Below are 24,491 nucleotides of genomic sequence, written 5' to 3'. Positions count from 1 at the left end.
CTATCCACCACACCACCACCTGGTCAGGCTCTGTTATATTTTTAAGGTGTTTTTTTTTGTTTGTTTGGTTTTTTAGAAATTAAATTTAGGCCCTGGCTGATTGGCTCAGTGGTAGAGCATTGGCCCATTGTGTGGATGCCCCGGGTTTGATTCCCAGTCAGGGCACACAGGAGAAGCAACCATCTGCTTCTCCACCCCTCCCCCTTCCCTTCTCTTTTTCTCTCTTCCCCTTCTGCAGCCATGGCTCAACAGGTTGGAACAAGTTGACCCCTGGTGCTGAGAATGGCTTTGTGGCCTCAACATGGCCGCCACTTCAGGCACTAAAAACAGCTCAGTTTCCAAGCAACACAGAGCAACCCCCCTAGATGAGCAGAGCATCGCCCCATAGGGGGTTTGCTGGATGGATCCCAGTGGGGGCACATGTGGAAGTCTATCTCTCTGCCTCCCCTCCTCTCACTTAATAAAAAAAAAAGAAATTAAATTTAATGGGGTGACATTGATCAATAAGAGTACATAGATTTCAGGTGAACATCTCTATAGCATTTGATCTGTTGATTGTGTTGTGTGCCCATCGACCAAAGTCAAATCATTTTCTCTCACCATTTATTTGTCCCTCTTTACCCCCCACCTCCTGGAAACCACTTCACTTTTATCTGTGTTCATGAGTCTCAGTTTTATATACCACCTATGTGTGAAATCATATAGTTCTTAGCTTTTTCTGATTTACTTATTTTACTTAGTACAATATTCTCAAGGTTCATTTATGTTGTTGTCAAGTGTCGACCTGGGGACACCAAGGTCCCAGGTTCAAAACTCTGAGGTCGCCAGTGTGAGCCCAGGCTCATCCGGCTCAGGCACAGGCTTGCCAGCTTGAGTATAGGGTCACCGGCTCTGCTTGAGCCCCCTAGTCAAAGCACATATGAAAAGCAATTAATGAACAACTAAAGTAATACAATTATGAGTTGATGCTTCTCATCTCTCTCTCTTCCCCTCTCTTTCTTTCTCACTCTCTCAAAAAATAAAAAATAAATTAAATTAAAAAAATAAAATACTCGAAAGCCTCCAACCCAGGTTTATTTACTTTAAATCCTACCCAAGGCATAGGAGTATTATTTCCTCCTAAATGCTAAGCACTTTCACTTGACCTGATACAGCACAGAGACACAAGAAGCCAGAGGCTAAGGCTACTCATACAGACTTAGGCCCGCATTTTCTCCTAAAAGGGGATGGGCAGATTGCCCTGTTTCCATTCTTTGTCTAGCTGTCCTAGCACTGAGGAAATTACCAGCACGCAGCCTTCTGGGAGTAGGGAGATGGGGGAAGAGCTGAGGCCCTCCCAGAACTTCAGATCTATTAACAGCCTGGTCAGGTGTCAACAGAAGCACAGGATTGTTATCTGTAAACTTGATAACCTAAGCCAAAGACAGACAATTCAGGGCTGGGGTGAGCTCCAGACCAAGCATTGCAGTCTAGGGTCCACTCTAAATAATGAAATGGGGGAGCAAACCAAAGCAACCAGAGGTAAGGTGTTGACTCTTCACAAGATGCAGGGAAGGAAATTGCAGAATAAATCCCTCCCCCTCCCCAACCCTGTTAGCTTTATGTTACAGTAGGACTCAGCTGGGGTTTGGCTCTTGTAGGGACTTCAGCTTGCCCTTGGAAATATCTTCACTCACTCTACCCCCGAATGACTGTATCACCTTGGACAAGTCACTGTTCTCTAGGCTTGGGTCTATACCTGAAACTCAAGAAGGCTAAGCCAGATGATCCCTACATCTTGATGATCCCCACAGATCTTTATCTCAAAGTGCCAGCCCTGATTAATGAGAACCCAAAGTCTAAAACACTGTGTTCTAGAGACACAGAGAGAAGGGTCTCAGGTGTACTGCTCTGCCACCAGCGTCAGCCACTCCACCAGGAATAGAGGCAAAGAACATAATGAACTGAAAATAAGCCATTCCAATGTCTTAAAATATCAGTACCTGCAGCCTCAGAAGGCCATCATCTCATAGCGCCCAGGGAGGGGCTGAGTAAATATAAGCAAATGACCTCATGGCATCAGAATGTGGGTGCTAGTTACCAGTTCCCATAGAGTTCCTGAAAGGTTATACCTGGAGCTGAAGTCTGCCTGCTTTAAAAGAAAAAAGAAAGGAAAAGAAGAAATAAAGGACCTGTATTTCCTGTCTATCCCAATCTTAGTGCCACCAAGAGGAAAAGCAAAGCAGGACATCTGTAGGAAGCTTACCAAGAGCCATAAAGTTATTAGGTGGCAGATCTGAGATTTTAATACAATTCTATATACACTGCTCACAAAAATTAGGAGATATTAAATATGGAGCAATAAATATCCCCTAATTTTTGTAAGCCATGTGCGTGTGCGTGTGTGTGTGTGTGAAACTGTGGATATGCGAGCTTTTCTTTATTCCATCAACAGTCTCATGAGGAAGACCCAAAAAGTGATGACTTCTAGAATACCAGGAAAGCTGTGACACCAAGAAGTGATTCAAGTTCTTGTAAGCACTTTAGGGCTCTGTGAGGTGTCCTTCTATATGCATGTGCATATAAACATACAAAATCAGTCACACATCCCAGGGCTACGCTAAAAACTCCACAGAACACAGATAAGCCAAGTGAGTTTAAAAGACAGTTTAAACAGGTTAAATAGTTCCCAAACCAGTAAAATTTAACTGTTCTACAAGATCACATCTGTATTATGTATCTAAAGAAAAAAATGTGTCCTTTATCAGGGAGGTTGGTCCGCCATGGAAGCTAAGAAAAAGCAGTCACAGACACATTAACAGACACAATATTGGGTTGTGTGTTATTGACACCAATATTGACAGAATGGACCCATCATTCATCCAATCCATGACAGTTTACTGAGCACCTAGAATTATGCCAGGCACAATTCTAGGCCCTGGGAATACAGTAATCCTAACACTCTCAAGAAGAGAGGGAGCCAACAAAGTCCAAGCATTCCAGTTATCTTCCCATGACCTTTCCATCCCTACTGTGAGACAGTTGTATCAAGCCACTTACTATAGCTGCTGTATAAGCCAGGGTTCTTAGCTGTAAGAACAACTTAGATCCCTGGCTGGATAACTCAGTTGGTTAGTGTCCTCCCTATATGCCAAGGTTACCAGTTTGATCTCTGGTCATGAAAAATGCAAGAATCAACCAGTGGCCCTGGCTCACTTTGATTAGACAATGCTCAGTTGGTTAGAGCACTGTCCCAACATGCTAAGGTTGTAGGTTTGATCCCATCAGGGCACGTACAGGAATCAACCAATGGCCCTGGCTGGTTGGCTCAACGGTAGAGCATTGGCTGGGTGTTTGGGAGTCCCGGGTTCTATTCTCGGCCAGGGCACACAGAAGCGCCCATCTGCTTCTCTACCATTAGCCTTCTCCTTTCTCTCTGTTTCTCTTCCCCTCCTGCAGCCAAGGCTCCATTGGAGCAAAGTTGGCCTGGGCACTGAGAATAGCTCCATGGCCTCTGCCTCAGGCGCTACAATGGCTTCTGTTGCAACAGAGCATTGCCCCCCTGGTGGGCTTGATGGGTATATCCCGGTTGGGCACATGCGGGAGTCTGTCTCTCTGCCTCACCACTTCTCACTTCAGAAAAATACACACACAAAAATGAATCAACCAGTGAATATACAAACAAGAGAACAACAAATCAATGTTTCTCTCTCTCTCTCTTTCTCTCTCTTCCATTCCTCTCTCTCTCTAGAAATTAATTTTAAAATTTTAAAAAGAATCAACCCATGAATACTTAAGTGAAACAACAAATCAATGTTTCTATCTCTTGTTCTCTATCCTTCCTCCTCTCTAAAATCAAACAATAAATAAAAAAAAATTTTTTTAAAGAACTTAAGCCTGACCCGTGGTGTCACAGTAAATAGAGTGCCAATCTGGAATGCTGAGGTCCCCAGTTCGAGGTCCCAGGCTTACCCAGCCAAGGAACATATGAGAAGCAACTACAAGTTGATTCTTCCTGCTCCTTCCCCCCACCTGCCTTTCTCTCTCTCTTCTCTCTAAAATCAATAAATAAAATCTTTAAAAAAAAAAAAGAACAACTTAAAAGTTCAACAACCAAAACTCATTCTGGCTAGTCTAAGCAGAAAGAGAACCTATTAAAAGAGAAGTTCAGGCTCACCTGGAGAAGTGGAAAACCACAGATGTTTGACAAGAACAACGCCTATAATCAGGTAGTAGAACTAGTCTGGTCAGCACACCTCTGCTTCCACCGCCAACCTCCACTATCCCTAGCCACCATAATGTGGCCACTATGATACCACTGCCACTGCTGCCCCAGGAACTCAATCTTGCTAACTACACTGTCACCACTGCAGTCTCTGCTTCTTTGCATCACCAGCTCTTCAGGGTCAAAGTCCATGGTGAGTGGATGAAACTGAAAGAACCTATGGCAAGCTGCAAAAGAGGTTGAAAGTGAATGTCCAGCATTTTAAGTGAAGAAATTCTTGAAATGAAAAAAGGCTAATAAATATTCATGTTAGCCATTTTGGCATTATACACAAAACAGGATTTACCTAACTAATTCAGATTTTATGTCCACCATAACCTTTATGACTAGGATTTGACTAGGATATGACTAGGTTCTATGGTACCCAAAGGTAGAAAATGCACTAGTCATACCAACACAGACATTTCCATATATGTGACAGTTCTGTTTCTCAAGGTAAACTTAAAAACTGGCATTCTGGTTTTATATATCAGCCTTATAAACTTGATTAAGAGAGTCTGCTGGAGGCCTTAGCAGGTTGGCTCAGTGGTAGAGCATTAGCCCGGTGTGTGTATGTGCCAGGTTCAATTCCAAGTCAGGACACACAGGAGAAGTGACCATCTACTTCTCCACCTCTCCCCTCCCCCTTCTCTCTCTCCCTCTCCCACAGCATGGCTCAATTGGTTCCAGCACATCAGCCCCAGGCACTGAAGATGGCTTTGTGAAGCTTCTACCTCAGGTGCTAAAAACAGCTTGGTAGCAAGCATGGCTCCAGATGGGCAGAGCATTGGCCACAGATGGGGATTGCCAGTTAGATTCTGGTCGGGGCATATGTGGAAGTCTATCTCCCGTCCTCTTACTTGGAAAAAGAAGGAAAAAAAAGAGAGAAACTGCTTGAAGAGAAATATTCTCAGTGTACTGACAAAAATCTGAACGTTCCAAACAAACTAACAATTGCTGAGCACTTCATATGTGCAAGAGACTATTCTAAGCACTGTGGACCACCTAATTTTTCATAACAACCTTATAAATTGGGTACCTTTCTCCCCACTTAACATAAGAGCGAACTGAGACACAGAGAGGTTAAATTAAACTTGCCTTAGAATATGCAGCTAATAAAACAAGGAGTCCAGAATTTGAACCCAAGTAGTACGACTCATTACCTAAACTTTTGTCAACTCCCCAAATAAAATACTCCCTAATGCAGGGGTCGGGAACCTTTTTGGCCGAGAGAGCCATGAACGCCACATATTTTAAAATGTAATTCTGTGAGAACCATACAACGACCCATGTACGTTATGCATTATCCAATAAAAATTTGGTGTTGTCCCAAAGGACAGCTGTGATTGGCTCCAGCCACCTGCAACCATGAACATGAGTGGTAGGAAATGAATGGGTTGTAATACATGAGAATGTTTTATATTTTTAACATTATTATTTTTTTTATTAAAGATTTGTTGCCTGACCAGGCAGTGGCACAGTGGATAGAGCATCAGACTGGGATGCGGAAGGACCCAGGTTCGAGACCCCAAAGTCGCCAGCTTGAGCGCGGGCTCATCTGGCTTGAGGAAAGAAAAAGCTCACCAGCTGGGACCCAAGGTCGCTAGCTCCAGCAAGGGGTTACCCGGTCTGCTGAAGGCCCGCTATCAAGGTATATATGAGAAAGCAATCAATGAACAACTAAGATCTCGCAACAAAAATCTGATGATTGATGCTTCTCATCTCTCTCCGTTCCTGTCTGTCTATCCCTATCTATCACTCTCTCTGACTCTCTCTGTTCCTGTAATAAAAAAAATTTTTTTTAATTAAAAAAAGATTTATCTGCGAGCCAGATGCGGCCATTAAAAGAGCCACATCTGACTCGCGAGCCATAAGTTCCAGGCCCCTGCCCTAATGAGACCTGGTAGATGGTAGCTTTGCTCGTTGCAGTATTTCTGGTGGGTGAGAGATTGAAAGGAAGATACAGTCCAGAATCCTCCATTCTAAGGTAAATTCTTAATTGAATTAGCTGCAGATATAAAATCTTATTAGAAGAGAGAGGGCTGTCTACACAGGACAAGAGCAGATGAAACATTTAAGTGAGGCTTTGTTTGGCTTTCAGATTCTCTAACTTTAGCTGCTGACAGTACTATCCACACAAGGTAGTTTTTGCTGGACTTAGAGTGCAATTCTGATTGATATAACCTTTTATTTATATTGGGGGATTATGCCTACATTCAGGAAGAATTTACACAACCACTATATATTTAGACAGTCATTTTCAAAGTGGTATGCACAGGACTTTCCAATGAAAGTAGAGAAAGAAAAGTTAACTTATTTTATACTAGTTTTTAATCTTAAAACATAAGATTTATGCTTTACCAGTATCAACTGTATAGAAAACAATGTGCTCTCTCTGAGCCAGTATGTTGGATATTTTTCTATCATTTACCACATACAAAGTATCCTGAGAACAGAATGGGAGCTTTACAGTGTTGGAGGGTAAACATCAATGTCTGGAGTTACTCATTTGCTTTCAGGATACTATGACATATTACACAGTTCATATATGTCTGATCAAATGAACTCATGCATTATCATTTCTATTCTTTTCCCAGCTAAACCAACCTTCACCATGCAGATAAATGATTTTAAAAGATTCCTGCAAATACATAAAAAATAATTCTTGTGGATTGGAGATAGTATTAAAATTACACACAAAATAAACAGTAATAAGAAAGTGACAGCCTGAGTGGTGGTTGCACAGTGGATAAAGCATTGGCCAAGAACGCTGGGGTCCCTGGCTTGAGCAGGAGAATTGTCCACAGGATCCCAGAGCTCTCCAGCTTACACCCAAAGGTTGTTGGTTTGAAAAGACCCAGGTTGCTGGCTTGAACAAAGGGACACTAACCTGGTCAAGGCACGCAAGAGAAGCTCAATGTATAACTAAAGTGAAAGCAACTCTGATTTGATTCTTCTCACCCCGCACCCACCGCTTCCTGTCTCTCTCTCAAAAAAAAAGAAAGAAAAAGAAAGTGACAAAGCTGATCTTTCTGTTCCTAGTATAAACTCCTATGGTGTTAAAAACAATCTATTTGGTTCAAATAATAAATTGACCAAACAATTCAAAATTATCAAAAGATTACTTAAAATATATGGATTTACACTTATTATTAACCATGAATACATCCTTAGTTTTTATTGTGCTTTGATATATTAAATCAGAGGTCAGCACTTTTGTAAAGTGCCAGATACTAAATATCTTAGGCTCACAGGCCATACATTCTCTATTGTAACTAAATAATTCTGCCATTATAGTACAAAAGTAGCCATAAATAATATGTAAACAAATAAATGTAGCTGTGTTCCAATAAAATTTTATTTCAAAAAGTAGGCATAGTTTGATGATCCTTGTATTAACTAATGATGAAATAAAGTTATCATGATGAAAAACACATGTAAAAAGTATTATTCAATAAATCTGAAGATAAACCTCTATAGCCCTCAATGGATAGCTCATTTGCTTAGAGCAGTGGTTCTCAAACTTTTTGAAAATGGGGCATATTTAAAATCCTACAAATAATTGTAGGCACACTATATGCAAATTTCTGAGAAATATAGTAATTAAGTCAAATATTAAAGAAAAAAAATAAAAGTCCAAGCATGCTTTTATGGTAATTAAACAAAATAAATATGACAAAATTAAATTTATTCTGACATTAAAATACATTTTTATGTTACATTTTTTTAGTTATGCTTTTTAGAATTTGTAAAAAGAAGGGCTAAAAAATAAAAACACAACAAAAAGTTATCTTTTTATATATATATAGATACAATTCTTAGGAAGATTTAGTAAATTTGGCAAGTCCTGGCACGAATGTGTTAAGTTTTTCATTCTTGAGTTTATGAGAAACATGAGCCTGAAGTGTCCTAGCGATTTCTTCAGTGTTTGGGCATATATTTGCAAGGCAAACTCTCATTTCCTTGTCAATACATTGAAGAATTCCTCTCTTTTTACTCTTAATTGTGTTGAGTGTAGAAAATCCTAATTCACATAAATAAGATGTTGGAAATTATAGTAAAATGTTCAAAGCTTTTTTAGATACTGCCACATATTCTTCTTTTATAGAAATCCAAAAGGCTTCAAGAGACAATTCCTTATGTTTAATCATCAATCCAAAACCCTCACCATACATATCATCTTAACTTTACACCAAACAAAGGACAGAAGAAACTTGCCTCCAGTCTCTCTGGGGAACATGGGGGGCAGTGTAAACAATCCAGCCCCACAGCTTAACACCCTTTTGCAACCTAATCAGGTAAGTGAGGTGGGGGTTGGGCAGACTGTCAGCTTACAGCCAATTCCCCACACCTCTGTCCCCCAAAAATCTAAACTCCAAAAACTCTGTTGGTTTTTTGGTCCCCAATAGGCACATATTTCTCTGGAATACCATAGGGCACACCTAGAAATCTTCTAGGGTGCAACAGTGTGCCTTGGCACACACTTTGAGAACCACTGGGTTAGAACATCGTCCTGATACACCAAGATTACAGGTTCAATCCCCAGTAAGGCACATACAGGAACAGATCAATGTTTCTGTCTGTCTGTGTCTGTCTCTCTCTTCCTCTCTCTCTAAAATCAATCTATCTCAATAAATAAAAACATTTAGCCTGACCAGGTGGTGGCAAAGTGGATAGAGCATCAGCCGGGGACGCAAAGGACCCAAGGTTCAAAACCCTAAAGTTGCTAGCTTGAGCGCAGGCTCACCAGCTTGAACATGGATCGTAGACATGACTCCATGGTCACTGGCTTGAGCCCAAACATCACTAGCTTGAAGCCCAAAGTCAGTGGCTTGAGCAAGGGGTCACTAACTCAGCTGGAGCTTCCCCCCTCCCCAGTCAAGGCACATATGAGAAAGCAATCAATGAAAAATGGAGGTGCCATAACGAAAAATTGATGATTCTCATCTCTCTCCCTTCCTGTCTGTCTGTCCCTATTTGTTCCTCTCTCTGTCTCTAAGAAAAAAAAATCAATAAATAAAATTATAAAAAGATCTACCTCTATAAATTTTATTTGATGTTTAAAATCTGGAGCTACCAAATCCAGTTAAGAAGGCTTTTTGTAAGTTTCCTGCATAAACCTTTAGTTTTCACTAAAAAATAAAAGCATAAATCATTGGTGAAACACTTTCTTCTTGCTACAGTAAAAAATAGGATTAAATAGTACTGAAAAGTAGTATCTTTTAAACTGCACTCAATTGTCAGCAAATGCTATTTGAATAATATATACAAGATATTTCTTAAAATTTTTAAAATAAAAATATTATAAATTATGGAGCACGAGAGATTTTCTATGCAATAGGATATACATGTTCTTTCATGTGCTAATTAAAAGTATTTGCTACATTCTGTTAAAGACTAAAATACAAAAGGAACTGCCTTTAAAGGGCCAATACAAGAAAAATGTATAGGAGAAGAAATAACCTCTACAGTATAAGATTTCTTTTATTAAAATAAAGCTTTATTTTTAGAATAGCAAATAAAAAATAAAGTTTTTTGTAAAACTACTGAAGTATAATCACTGATGAAGTAGCTGCAAATCCACAGAATCAGAAAGTAGACCAATGGTTGTCAGGGGCTAGAGAACGAGGCGTAACTACTTAATGGGTTTCTTCTTAGGATGATGAAAATGTTCTGGGATTCAATAGTGGTGATGAGTCCATAAAATTGTTTAAAAACCTCTGAATTGTAAACTTTAAAATGGCAAACTTTGCTATGTGAATTATCTCTCAAAAAAAGGAAAAATGGAATGGCTGTTGGCTTCCTGACGGGCTGAGCGGTGTATAAAAGCAGCTTTCACTCTCGCTCACTTTACAAATAAATTATCCAGCTCAGGCTCTATACATTCTAGCACACTGAGCCCTTGCAAAATGCTCAGGACACAAATATATTTCATCACTCACATTAACCAATACATTGTAAAGTGATTTTTCCTGTTCTCTGAGTCCCTATTTAAATCTGAAAGTCTCATATCTTCTTTAAAAAAAAAAAAAGCACATTTTGATATCAGGACTAAGCAAGGTATTTGACATCCTCAACCCCAGGCCATAACTGGTTCTGCTACTTATCTCATTCACCTCGACTGGACAGAAAATACAAGCTCTTCTATAAAAGTCTAGGAAGACAGAAAAAAAATCAGAGACTATTACACCTCTGACAAATATTTATTGTGTAACTGTCTAGCAGTTTTTAAATTATGCTCTGTAGGCCCCTCCCCTCAACCTCCTACTCAGGTTCCTTGGCAATGTCAACTTCAAGCAGAGCAACTCTATTTTTGTTGAGTTTTAAATACTGGAACTACACTTTAAAAAAAAATAAAATGGCTCATTTATATAGTAGACATCTATAAATTTTACTGATTTAAACTATCTCCCAACCTCCCAAATTCTTCTTTTGAGTAAATGCACCTTGATCTTCTCTGCCTCAGTCCACATGGCTCCAGAGGAGTTGAATCTGACTCCAGGAGTAGAATGTAACTCTCTGTTGGCCAAAAATGTCCAGCATTCTTCTGGCCACAGTGATTACTTTTGGGTGGACACAAGACTCAAATCAAAATCATACCCAGGACTGCCAGCACTATCATGAAAGATATCATCTTTCCATAGCTGTTGCTTAGCTAGTAGAATGCATTCCCAAAGCTGGTATCTGTCTTTGCCACTGCCTAAGAATGACATCAAAACAAAGAAAAGTTGAGCCAAGAGGAAAGAAATTAGGTCCAAATGACATCATTCAAGTCCCTGGATCTTGCTGTGTCTCAAGTTAGATCTATTTCTAGACTTTTTATTTACTTCAGTTAATAACTCCTACTCTCTTAAGTCAGTCTGAGTTGTACTCCTATCACCTGCAAAAGAAAGAGTAACCACATCAGCCATAAAAAGAATGAAATCTTATTATTTTCAACAACATGGATGGACCTAGAGGGTATTACGCTAAGTGAAATAAGTCAGACAGAGAAAGACAAATACCACATGATTTCACTTATATGTGGCATCTAAAGAACAAAATAAACAAATAAAATTGAAACAGACTCACAGACACAGAGAGCAGACTGATGGTTGCCAGAGGGCTGGGGACTGTGTTACAGAGGTGAAGGGATTGAGAAGTACAGATAGGTAACTACAAAACAGTCACAGGATTGTAAGGTGCAGCATAAAAAATACACTCAATAATATTGTAATAACTATGTACAATGCCAGGTAGGTACTGGAAATATCAGGGGGTACACTTTGGGAAATGGATGACTGTCTCACCACTAGCCTGTACACCTGAAACTAATACAAAGTAATATTAAATGTAAACTGTAATTGAAAAATAAAATTTTTAAGAGTCACAACAAATGGAAAATTATTTGGGGAAAAAAATTGAAAAACACCATCTGGTTAATAAACTCTAAACCTCTATTATAAATCACAGTCAGGGAAAGAATCTTTTTAAAAAGATCCCAGAAGACTGTCTTCTTGATGACAGGATGGGATACAGCTGAAGGGAAGGGGGGAGGGCGCTGTGGGGAGGGGGCAAGGGAGATGTTTAGGGGAATACGGGGGACGGGGGATGCATTCGGGGCAACACTAGAATCTATGTAAACACAATAAATGAAAATCAATTTAAAAAAAATTTTTTAAAGGCTGTGTTCTTGACTCCTCATTACATTCCTAAGTGTGCATAGCATTTTACAATTTCCAAATCACTTTCCCATTGATAATCTCATCAGATCTTCTAAAACAACACACCATATGAAGTCAGCATTCACATTGTATACTGGAAGACACTGAGGTCAGAGAGAACTTCAAATCATCCAATCTGGAATCAAGGACTCGCCTGACCAGGTCATGGTGCAGTGGATAGAGCATTGGCTTGGGACACTGAGGATCCAGGTTCAAACCCAGAGGTTGCTGGCTTACGCACGGAATCATAGACATGACCTCATGATCACTGGCTTGAGCCCAAAGGTCACTGGCTGAAGCAAGGAGTCACTAGCCCTGCTGGAGCCCCCCAGTCAAGGCACATATGAGTAAGCAATCAATGGACAACTAAGGTGCTACAACTATGAGTTGATGCTTCTTATCTCTCTCCCTTCCTGTCTGTCCCCTTCTCTCTCCCTTTTTTAAAAAAAGAAAGAAAGAAAGAAATCAAGGATTCTGTCTCCAAATTATACCTCTTCACTACTCATTACTGCTGTGCAGATATCAGCAAGCTGGGAACCTGACTGGGTTCAGTACAGACTTGCAACCTGACAGCATTGTTTCCCTGCCCTTGGCAGCTTTGCCTTGCTTCATTAAAGCCTCACCCTGCTCCCTTTCCTCAGAGACCGATATAAACAAACCCATGGTACAGCATCCCAATGCAGGTAGATAAGGGTGTGTCACTCAAATGACTGGCAGCCCTGAAAGTGGCCTTACTCTCAAAGTAGCCCTAGACTGATCAAATGCACATCAGTAGCCTTCTAAAATACACCTATGGTGAGAAACTATACTTAAGCCAACAGTAGCTAATAAAACTTCTGTATCTACTGGGATATGAAGACCTAAAAATCATTACTTACTGGAAAAACCCCAACAGCATATGTTCAAGGGTTTAAAAGCCATATATAAAAATTATATATGCATCAATGACCTAATTATAAGAGCTAAAGCCATAGAATAAAACATAGGAGTAATCTTCACAACCTTGGACTGGTAAGATTCTTAGATATGACACTAAAAGTACAAGTAACAAAAGAAAAAAAATAGATAAATGCAATGCCAAAAAAATTGAAAACTACTCTGCAACATACATATATAATGTGTGTATATACATACATATTTTCCAGCTATAAAAAGAAATAAAGTTTTCTGATACATACTAAGTGAAATAAGCCATACACAAAAGAAAAAACATTGTAGGATTTCACTTACATATCTAGAATAGACAACTGATAGAGTCAGAAAGTAGAGTAGAGTTTAACAGGAGCTAGGAGGAAGGGGGAATGAGGCGGTATTGCTTAATGGGTACAGAGTTGAAAAAGGTTTTGGAAATAGTGGTGATGATTGCACAACACTGTGAATGTAATAAATGCCACTGAGTTGTACACTTAAAGTGGTTAAAATGGCTACAAAATAGCCATGGGGATATAAAGTACAGCATAGTAAATATAGTCAATAATATTGTAATAACTATGTATTGTGCCACACGGGTACTGGAAATATTGGGGGGAATATTTTGTAAAGTACATAACTGTCTAACCATTATGCCATACACTTGAAACTAATACAAATATACTGAATATAAACTGTAATTGAAGTAAATAAATGGCTAAAATGGCAAATTCTGTTATGTATTTTACCACAGTTTTTAAAAAAAATTAAAAGAATGATATACTGACACATGCTATAATGTGGATGAACCTGTAAAATATTATGCTAAATTAAAGAAGCCATTATACAAAAGGTCAAATATTATTCCATTAATATGAAATATCAAGAACAGATAAACCTATGGAGATAGAATGCGGACTGATAGCTGCTGGGGGGGGAATGGGAAGAAAGTACTTAATAGGTAAGGTACTTTTGGAACTAGATGGAGGTGGTGGTAGCACACATTATGAATGCACTAAATACCACTGACTTGTTCAATTTAAAATGGTTAATTTTATGTTATATGATTTTCACCTCAATAAATATTTTTATTGAGGGAATCATTTAAGTGGCAAGAATTAAGGCTAAGAGGAAAGGAAAGGAAAGGCAAGAAATGGTCAGGAACTCATTGAGTAGTCTGATGATAAGAGACATCCAGGAACAGCAGCAAGAAGCAACTTGATGCTACAGCCACCCACAACCTCACTGCACTGGTGACGGTTCAGGTCAAGCTGCTATAACTGAGAACTCCATTTAGAAAAGGTTAGGCCAAAGAGAGTGTTACCTCTCTCACACACATAACATTTGGATGGTTAGCAGTCAAGGACTGAGAGTGGAACTTTGCCATTCTCACTCAACATGAAGATTCCATCTCTGGGACCAACAGAGTGCTGTAGCTCTCACCCTCACCCAGCCAGCAGGAAGGAGAAAGGATAAGAGAAGCACTCATCCACTCTTTTTAAGCACATGACCCAGAAGTGGTAAATGCACCACTTTCACTTAGATTCCACTGGTTAGAACTTAGATTTGTGGCCACACCTGGTTGCAAAGGAGGTTGGGCAGCTATGTGCCCTACAAAAACTCAGGTGTTCTATCATTATACAAAGAATGAAAAAGTCAATATTGACAAAGACAACTAACAGTCTGTGCTATACTCGCTTCAGATTTTCTTTTTTTTTTTTAATTACTTGTCTTATTTAACAAAAAACTTATTCCCAAGCCCAGCTAACCTGAGGTTTGCTGTTATTATTCAGTGGAACTTCTGACTAGGGTGGAAAGAAAAGAAGGGCAACAGTGTTATGAATTAATGCCCCCCTGTCAGCATCACTATATTGACCAATACCCACATAGTCTATTATTTGCCTTTTGTGACTGGGTATTTATAGTGTAGAAATAAGAGTTTCTCAAAAAAAGAGAGGGCTGGGGAGTGAGAGCTGTCTCTGTGCAACACTGGGCAAGGGGTACAGAATAAAAACAAAGTAGATCCCCTTTTAAAAAACACTCCCAAACTATGTGTCAATCACACACAAAGCCATCACAATACAATGGAATCATTAACAGAGACATATAAAGTATAGCAGAAGAATAAAAGTAGAATGGACTGCCTGCTTAAGGGCAGGGAGACCAGAGAAGACTTCAAAAAGTGGTGATTCTGGAGTTCAGTATTGAAGGATGAAGAGTTTACCAGATAGAAAAGATAGGAAGATTTTCCAAGCAAAATGAAAAGCATAAATAAAAAGAGAGAGAGAGAGTTAGGGGATGGGCGTACAGGGAGGTTAAATGGTAATGAAGGGCAACCTGACCTGAGGTGGTGAACATATAATACAATAAACAGATGATCTATTATAGAATTGTACACCTGAAATTTATATAAGTCTATTAACCAATGCCACCCCAATAAATTCAATAAAAAATAAAAGAAAAAACAGAAAAAGAGATTTGCTGAAAAGACAATATGCAGGAGTCAGATCATGGAATGCCATGAACACCAGATTCAATAAAAAGCCTGAATTTTATAATCTTTTGGGGATTGAAAAGAAACAGAGACTTCTGAACTAGAAAGGGCCATAGTTAGACTGACTTGTTGGAAAGATGACTCTGATGGCCAACAAAAAGGATAGACAAAAAAAGGAGAGCTTTGGGTTCATATCCCTGCTGCTAGTCCCATCCTTAACTCCCCAATGACACCAACCAGTAAGCCAAGCCCTTACAGAAAAAAGGCAGTAATAGAACCCTAGGCCAAGTTCTGCAAAGACTGAGGCAGGACAAGGTTCTTAGTTTCGTTTGGTTTTGTTTTCCAAGTGTGTTTTATTGAGGTATAAAATTCACATAACAAAAATTAACCATTTTAAAGTAAACAATTCAGTGGCATTTATCACATTCACAATGCTGGGCAACCACCTGAGGTTCTTAGTTTTTGACAAGGTCCAGGAAACTCTCTGATTTCACTGAAGTCAGGCTTCACCTACTCCTCAGGCACCTCTGCTCAGACCACTGTGCCAGATACTTGTGGCTTTGGCAAATATTCACCTTGAGTCCCTAGGCTGCCATACTCTTTTCTGGACTTCCCTGACCTTAGCTCCATGGGAACACAGAGCAATGACCAGAAGCAAATTTAACTATGACTATCCCTTACTTAAAATTTTTCAGTAGCTCTGCATTGCCCAAAAAATAAAGTCTCAAATCCTTAGTATGACACATTAGGCTCTCTGCAAATAGGCATTTACTTATTTCCCTAGCCTCATCTCCTAAACGCGTTGCCCTAAAATTCTTCCCTCTCATTATGTTTCCCTTGTTACATGTGACTGCTCACACATGCTATTTTTTTTTCTCTCACTCTGGGAATGATGGTGTCACCCCATACACTTTTCCTCCAGGCTTATCTTACCCTGGGGAAATTCTTGTCCTATTTTCATTCTTCCCTGGGAACAGCGCTTACCCAGTCTCATTGTACCCTGGGGACCACACAGATCTACAGATTACTATTCACTATTCTCTGGATACATCACTGACCAAATCACACCACAGAATGACCTTTTTCTACCTCCTCCTCTTCTAATTCTGTCATATTGCGGACCCTGAATGCATCTGCTTCTGCTCCTTCTGTCTGGGTCTCTTATAAGTCCAGGGCTTCACCAGGTCTCTCTAAAGTTACTGGTACCTGGGTTTTTGATCAGTCAAAATTATAGAGACAGAAAGTAGAATAATGGTTGTCAGGCACTGGGGGAAAGTAGATAGGGGGGGTATTGTTTAAGTGGGTATAGAGTTTCAGTTTTATAAGATGAAAAGAGTTATGAAGATAGATGGTAGTGAAATGGTTGTACAACATTATGAATGTTATTTAATACTACTGAAATGTATGCTTAAAATATGGTTAATATGACAAATTTTATGTTATATGAATTTTACCACAATAAAAAAAAATGGAAAAATGTTACTGGTACCTGAGACTTAGAAGAGAGATATACTATATCCCAGCCAGCCAAGGAGCTGGATACTGATCTTATTCTCTCTTTCCTTCTCTTCTGACAGAATGACACACCTGTTAGAATGGCATTTGAGCCCAGTTTCATTTTATCCTGAAAATATCTCTGACTCCAACCTCATCTTACTTTGGGAACAGCTCTGCTAGGCCTTACCTAGGTCATATCATAGAAAGTCACACTAAGTATACCCTGGAGATGGCTTGTACACTGACGTTGGCTGACATTAAACCTCAGAAAAGAAAAGTGATGTGACGTAATTGGCCCAAAGTAACCCCAATGTGATTCCAAACTAGGGGGAAAAAGTCTTTCCTGGATAGAAAGGGAGAAAAATTTCTAAATATCACAAAACTCTTCTGACTTTCTGTGTATGTGAGCTAAAGGTATGTCAAGTGGGGCACAGGAAGGTATCACACAAAGGTCCTTTCCCAGGTGTTTTAGGTTTCCAGCAGCAGCAGTATCACAAATATCAGTGTGTCAGGACATTCAGATTTTGCCTTTCTTCTGATTTCTAGTCCTATGTTTTATACACTCCATTGAGCAGCAAAGCAATAATATTTAGACTCTGTTGTTTTATATATATATATATGTATAAATTGGTTTTTTGGTGTTTTTTTTAGAGAGACAGACAGGAAGGGAAAGAGATGAAAAGCATCAACTCAGAGTTGTGGCACCTTAGTTGTTCATCGATTGCTTCTCATATGTGCCTTGACCACGGGGCTCTAGCAAAGCCAGCTACCTTGGACTCAAGCAAGCGACCTTGGGCGTCAAGCCAGTGACCTCTGGGCTCAGGCCAGCAACCACAGGGTCATGTCTATGATCGTATGTTCAAGCTAGCAGTCCTCCCTCAAGCTGGTGAGCCCGTGCTCAAGCCGGATAAGCATGTGCACAAGCCAGGGACCTTGGAGTTCGAACGTGGGTCCTCTGTATCCCAGGCTGACACTCCATTCACTGCACCACTGCCTGGTTAGGAAGAACTATAATATTTTATTTAGGCTTCCTTGGAAATGTATTAAGTCAGTGGTCCCCAACCTTTTTGGGGCCACAAACCGGTTTAATGTCAGAAAATATTTTCACGGACCAGCCTTTAGGGTGGGACAGATAAATGTATCACGTGGCTGAGACAAGCATCAAGAGTCTTAGACGGATGAACCAGAGGGAATCTGGTCATTTTTTAAAAATAAAACATCGTTCAGACTTAAATATAAATAAAATAAAAATAATGTAAGTTATTTATTCTTTCTCTGTGGACCGGTACCAAATGGCCCACAGACCAGTACCAGTCCACGGCCCGGGGGTTGGGGACCACTGTATTAAGTGGAACAAATCTAGGCTTTATAACTTTCTAGCCATTCAATTTTGGGGGTTTTTTGTGTTTTTTTTTTTGTATTTTTTTTTTCTGCAGCTTGAAACAGGGATAGACAGTCAGACTCCCTCATGCGCCCGACTGGGATCCACCCAGCATGCCCACCAGGGGGCGACGCTCTGCCCACCAGGGGGCGATGCTCTGCCCCTCCAGGGCTTCGCTCTGTCACGACCAGAGCCACTCTAGCGCCTGAGGCAGAGGCCAAGGAGCCATCCCCTGCGCCCGGGCCATCTTTTGCTCCAATGGAGCCTCGCTGCGGGAGGGGAAGAGAGAGACAGAAAGGAAGGAGAGGGAGAGGGGTGGAGAAGCAGATGGGCGCTTCTCCTGTGTGCCCTGGCTGTGAATCGAACCCGGGACTTCTGCACACCAGGCCGACGCTCTACCACTGAGCCAACCGGCCAGGGGCTAGCCATTCAATTTTGGGCAAATCACTTTGCTCACTGTTAAAATGAAATAATAGTGATATATTACAGGGTTGTAAAGTAAACAAATATATATATAATCTACCAATGTATCTGGCCCAAAATATTTCATTCAACAAATATTTACTAAGCACATGCTATGTGTCAGTCAGTATTGTATTCAAGGACTGAGGATTCAACAATGAACAAAAATCACTAGGCCTGACCTGTGGTGGCGCAGTGGATAAAGCGTCGACCTGGAAATGCTGAGGTCACCGGTTCAAAACCCTGGGCTTGCCTGGTCAAGGCACATATGAAAGTTGATGCTTCCAGCTCTTCCCCCCTTCTCTCTCTCTGTCTCTCCTCTCTCTCCCTCTCTCTCTCTCTCTCTCTCTCTCCTCTCTAAAAATGAATTAAAAATTTTTTTTAAAAAAATCACTGCTCTTATGGAACTAACAAGGGTGGGGGGTGTAGATAGAAGGCCTGACAAGTAAATATGTAAGAGTGTGAGAAATGCTATGAAGAAAAATAAAGTGAAAAATACAGCTTGAGGTGTGCTATGGGGAAGAAGTTGCTATTTTTAAATAGAATGATTGAAAGAGGCCACTGAGAAGGTGATGCTTAATCAAAGGATCTGAAATAAGCCTGACCAGGCCGTGGCGCAGTGGATAGAGCGTCGGACTGGGATGCGGAGGACCCAGGTTCGAGACCCTGAGGTCGCCAGCTTGAGTGCAGGCTCATCTGGTTTGAGCAAAAGCTCACCGGCTTAAGCACAAAGTCGCTAGCTCGAGCAAGAGGTTACTCGGTCTGCTGAAGGCCCGAAGTCAAGGCATATATGATAAAGCAATCAATGAACAACTAAGGTGTTGCAACGCACAACGAAAAACTAATGATTGATGCTTCTCATCTCTCCGTTCCTGTCTGTCTGTCCCTGTCTATCCCTCTCTCTGACTCTCTCTCTGTCTCTGTAAAAAAACAAAGATCTGAAATAAGATAATGAGCCAAGAAGAAAATTAGGAGAAAGAGAAAAAACCAAACACAAAAGTCTTGAGGCAAGAAGATCTTATTCCAGCAATAATAAGGAAGCACTGGGGCAGGGTGAGCAGATTGAGAGATGAGGATAAGCCAGTTAACTAGGAGCCAGGTAACTCTAAGGCAGGGGTCCCCAAACTACGGCCCGCGGGCTGCATGCGGCCCCCTGAGGCCATTTATCCGGCCCCACCGCACACCCGGAAGGGGCACCTCTTTCATTGGTGGTCAGTGAGAGGAGCATAGTTCCCATTGAAATACTGGTCAGTTTGTTGATTTAAATTTACTTGTTCTCTATTTTAAATATTGTATTCGTTCCCATTTTGTTTTTTTACTTTAAAATAAGATATGTGTAGTGTGCATAGGGATTTGTTCATAGTTTTTTTATAGTCTGGCCCTCCAACGGTCTGAAGGACAGTGAACTGGCCCCCTGTGTAAAAAGTTTGGGGACCCCTGTTCTAAGGACTCTGGCTTTTTCTCTGAGGGATATGGGAAGCCCCTAAACAGTTTTGAACAGAAGAGCTCTATGACTGGATTAACATTTTGAAGAGAATCAGTCTGGCTGCTCTGGTCAAAAGAAAGTATAGGCAGGCAAAGGTACAAATAAGGGAAACTGAATAAGAAGCTATGATATGAAACAATGATAGTTCAATCAAGGTCGTAGGAACAGAGGCTATGAAAAGTGTCTGAATTTTGGATATGTTTTAAAGGTTGAACCAATAAAATTTGCTGACAGATTGAATGTAAGTATGAACTTGTTAAATTTAAAATACCAATTAGACATTCAATATATGAATTAAGAGATTGGATATACAACTCTAAAGTTCAGAAAAGTTTGAGCTAGAAACACAAATTGGAGAGTTGTCAATCAACAGATGATAATTAAAACTATAAAAGTGGCTTTTAAATGTCATTTACTTATTCCTCAATAAATAAAGTACCCAGTGCATAGTAAATGCTATTACAATCCCTTTGTTTTCTTAAGGTGCTTGAGATACTTGCCAATTCTGTATACTAACCATGTATAATTAAACTTCAGCCTGACCAGGTGGTGGTACAGTGGATAGAGTGTCGGACTGGGATGTGGAGGTCCCAGATTCAAGACCCTGAGGTCGCCAGCTTGAGCACAAGCTCATCTGGTTTAAGCAAAGCTCACCAGCTTGGACCCAAAGTTGCTCGCTTGAGCAAGGGGTTACTGCGTCTGCTGTAGCCCCACAGTCAAGGCACATATGAGAAAGCAATCAATGAACAACTAAGGTGTCGCAAGTAAAAACTGATGATTGATGCTTCTCATTTCTCTCCGTTCCTGTCTGTCTGTCTCTATCTCTCTCTCTCTCTCTCTGACTCTCTCCCTCTCTAAATAAATAAATAAATAAATAAAAATAAATAAATAAACTTTAGTGCCCAACCTGAAACCCTCAACTCTTCCTTCCTTTCAAATTTTTAATTAAAACATCAGATAAATGAAGGTATTTGTGGTGTTAAGCAGTAAAGCCATCAATTTTAGAGTTAGGATTGGGTTTAAATCCTCCATCTTAGCCACTATTAGTTTTATGACCTTTGAACTTCAATTTTCTTATGTGTAGGATGAGGCTAACATTACCTATGTTAGGATAATTGTAATGATACCATTCATTCATTTGTTCAATAAATACTTATTGAGGCCCTGGCCGGTTGGCTCAGCGGTAGAGCGTCGGCCTGAAGCACGGGGGACCCGGGTTCGATTCCCGGCCAGGACACATAGGAGAGGCGCCCATTTGCTTCTCCACCCCCCACTCCTTTCTCTCTGCCTCTCTCTTCCCCTCCCGCAGCCAAGGCTCCATTGGAGCAAAGATGGCCCGGGCGCTGGGGATGGCTCCTTGGCCTCTGCCCCAGGAGCTGAAGTGGCTCTGGTCGCGGCAGAGCGACGCCCCAGAGGGGCAGAGCATCGCCCCCTGGTGGGCAGAGCGTCGCCCCTGGTGGGCGTGCCAGGTGGATCCCGGTCGGGTGCATGCGGGAGTCTGTCTGACTGTCTCTTCCCGTTTCCAGCTTCAGAAAAATACCAAAAAAAAAAAAAAAATACTTATTGAGCATCCTTTACACACCCAGGACTGTGTTTATCACCAGTGCCACAACAGTAAGCAGGCACATTTACTGTCCTCTATTGCCCAAGGGACCATAATACTTTGAAAGGACCCAGATAAAATTTTTAAATTAAAAAAGTCATCACCTGACCAGGGGGTGGCACAGTGGATAAAGCATTGGAATAGAAAGCAGAGGATCCAGGTTCAAAACCCCAAGGTCATCGGCTTGAGCACGGCTCACCAGCTTGAGCACAACAGGGTCACTGCTTGCTTGAACATGGGATCATAGACATTACCCCATTGTTGCCAACTTGAGCCCAAAGGTCACTGGCTTGAAGCCCAAGGTCTCTGGCTTGAGTAAAGGGTCACTTGCCTTCCTGTACCCCTCCCTCCCCCATCAAGGCACATATGAGAAAGCAATCAATGAACAACTAAAGTGCTGCAACAAAGAATTGATGCTTCTCATCTCCCTCCCTTTCTGCCTGCCTGTCTCTATCTGTCCCTCTCTCTACCTCCTTGTCTCTGTCACCAAAAAAGATAAAAATAAATAATCACCTCTCTGGGTTCCAACCTAGTTTACGGCAAAAGACTAAACACCTCAAGAAGGTCAGAATTGTCATAAATATGAAACCCATTATGGCACCTCCCTCAGGAAATGGTGAAGAAAACTGAAATCAGTTAGCATGCCAAGTACACCTGCTCCTTCTGTGGCAAAACCACGATGAAGAGATGAGCTGTGGGGATCTGGCACTGTGGACCTTGCACAAAAACAATAGCTGGCCTTGGCTGGGTAGTTCAGTTGGTTAGAGCATCGTCCTGATACACTAAGGTTGGGTGTTTGATTCCCTCTCTCAACACATACAAGAATCAACCAATGAATGTATAAATAAGTGAAATGCCAAATCAATGTCTCTCTCTCTCTCAAATAAATAAAAATATTTGAAATGGTAGCTGGTGGTGCCTAGACGCACTCTACCAGCTCTGCTGTCACAGTAAAGTCTGCCATCAGAAGACTAAAGGAATTGAAAGATCAGTACAAGCTCCACAAATTGAAAATTGCTAGCCTATAATAAATGGCTTAATTTATATATAAAAGAATTATCTAAGTAAATATGTAAAGTCTTCCTTCCTTTCTTCCTTCCTTCCTTTCTCTTTCCTTCTTCCCTTCCTTCTTCCCTTCCTTTCTTCCCTCCCTCCCTCCCTCCCTCCCTCCCCCCTTCCTTCCTTCCTTCTTTCTTTCTTTCTTTCTTTCTTTCTTTCTTTCTTTCTTTCTTTCTTTCTTTCTTTCAAATCTTTCCAATAAGCCTGACCAGATGGTGGCACAGCGGATAGAGTTCAAACCTTGAAGTCACTGGCTTGAGCATGGGATCTAGACATGACCCCATGGTTGCTGGCTTGAGCCCAAAGGTCGCTGGCTTAAGCCCAAGGTCGCTGGCTTGAGCAAGGGGTCACTGACTAGGCTGGAGCCCCACACACACACACCCCACGCCGGTCAAAGCACATATGAAAAAGCAATCAATGAACAACTAAGGTGCCACAACTATGAGTTGATGCTTTTTATCTCTCTCCCTTCCTGTCTGTCCTGGTCTGTCTGTCTCTTTCTCACTCTCTCAAAAAGAAAAAATCTTTCCATTGATTTAAGAGAGGAAGAAAGGGGGCAGAGGAAAGAGAAAGAGAGAAGCATCAACTCACTGTTCCACTTAGTTGTTCCATTTTGTTGTGCACTCATTGGTTGCTTCTCATATGTACCCTGACCGGGGATAAAACCCGCAACCTCAGCACGCAGGGAGGATGCTCTCTCTATTCATTGAACCACCCGGCCAGGGCCTAACTGTATGTTTCTTAATTTGTTTGTTTCTCCATCTGGAAAATGGTGACAATACTTACTTCTGAGTATTGTGATAAGCATTAGAATTCTATCTAATATGTTTAGAGGAGCATAGAAAAACTCCAGACCTGGCCAGTTGGCTCAGTGGATAGAGCATCAGCCTGATGTATGTATGTCCTGGGTTTGATTTCCAGTCAGAGCACACAAGGGAAGCAACCATCTGCTTCTTTCCTCTCTCTCTCTCCCCCTTCTCGCCTTCTTCCTCTTCCACAGCCAGTGGCTCAACTGTTTTGAGTGTTGACCCCAGGCACTAACAATAGCTCAGTTGATCTGAGTGCATCAGCTTCAGGTGCTAAAAATAGCTCAGATGATTCAGCATCGGCCCCAGACAGGAGTTGCCTGGCGGATCCCAGTTGGGGTACATGCTGGAGTCTGTCCTTCTATCTCTCCTCCTCTCACTTAAAAAAAAGAGAGAGAAAGAAGAAAACTTCCAGGCATACAGAGGTTGCTAAATAAAGTGTGTCCATAAAGTCATGGTGCACTTTTGACCGGTCATAGGAAAGCAACAAAAGACGATAGAAATGTGAAATCTGCACCAAATAAAAGGAAAACCCTCCCAGTTTCTGTAGGATGATGTGGCAGCATGTTCGCATGCGCAGATGATGACATAACACTGTGTATACAGCAGAGCAGCCCATGGCCATGCCAGTCGAGATGTGTACAGTAGAGAGGAAAGTTCAGTGTGTTCTGTGGCTCGCTAAATTAGAATCCGTGACCAAAGTGCAACGTGAATATTGGTGCGTTTATAACAAAGCGCCACCATATAGGAATAACATTACTTGGTGGGATAAGCAGTTGAAGGAAACCGGCAGTTTGGTGGCCATCAGTCAGTGACAAGTCTGTAGAGGCTATATGGGATAGCTACCT

General features: G+C 41.0%; 1 protein-coding gene, 1 non-coding gene and 1 pseudogene across 7 annotated transcripts in view; 2 read left to right on the top strand and 1 right to left on the bottom strand.

Annotated features, from left to right (window-relative positions):
* Nucleotides 1-24,491, bottom strand: part of STIM1 (stromal interaction molecule 1) — a 255,509-nt gene that overhangs the window by 153,319 nt on the left and 77,699 nt on the right. The gene's annotated exons all lie outside the window — the stretch shown is intronic.
* LOC136323238 (large ribosomal subunit protein eL43-like) lies at nucleotides 8,482-22,897 on the top strand (annotated as a pseudogene).
* TRNAF-GAA (transfer RNA phenylalanine (anticodon GAA)) lies at nucleotides 21,337-21,412 on the top strand. The gene has a single exon. It is a non-coding gene; the product is annotated as a tRNA-Phe (tRNA).

The sequence above is a fragment of the Saccopteryx bilineata genome, chromosome 1 (assembly GCF_036850765.1).
Source record: "Saccopteryx bilineata isolate mSacBil1 chromosome 1, mSacBil1_pri_phased_curated, whole genome shotgun sequence".
Taxonomy (NCBI): domain Eukaryota; kingdom Metazoa; phylum Chordata; class Mammalia; order Chiroptera; family Emballonuridae; genus Saccopteryx; species Saccopteryx bilineata.
The sequence above is the reverse complement of the archived record's forward strand: the minus strand, read 5'-3'. Positions and strand labels throughout refer to the sequence as shown.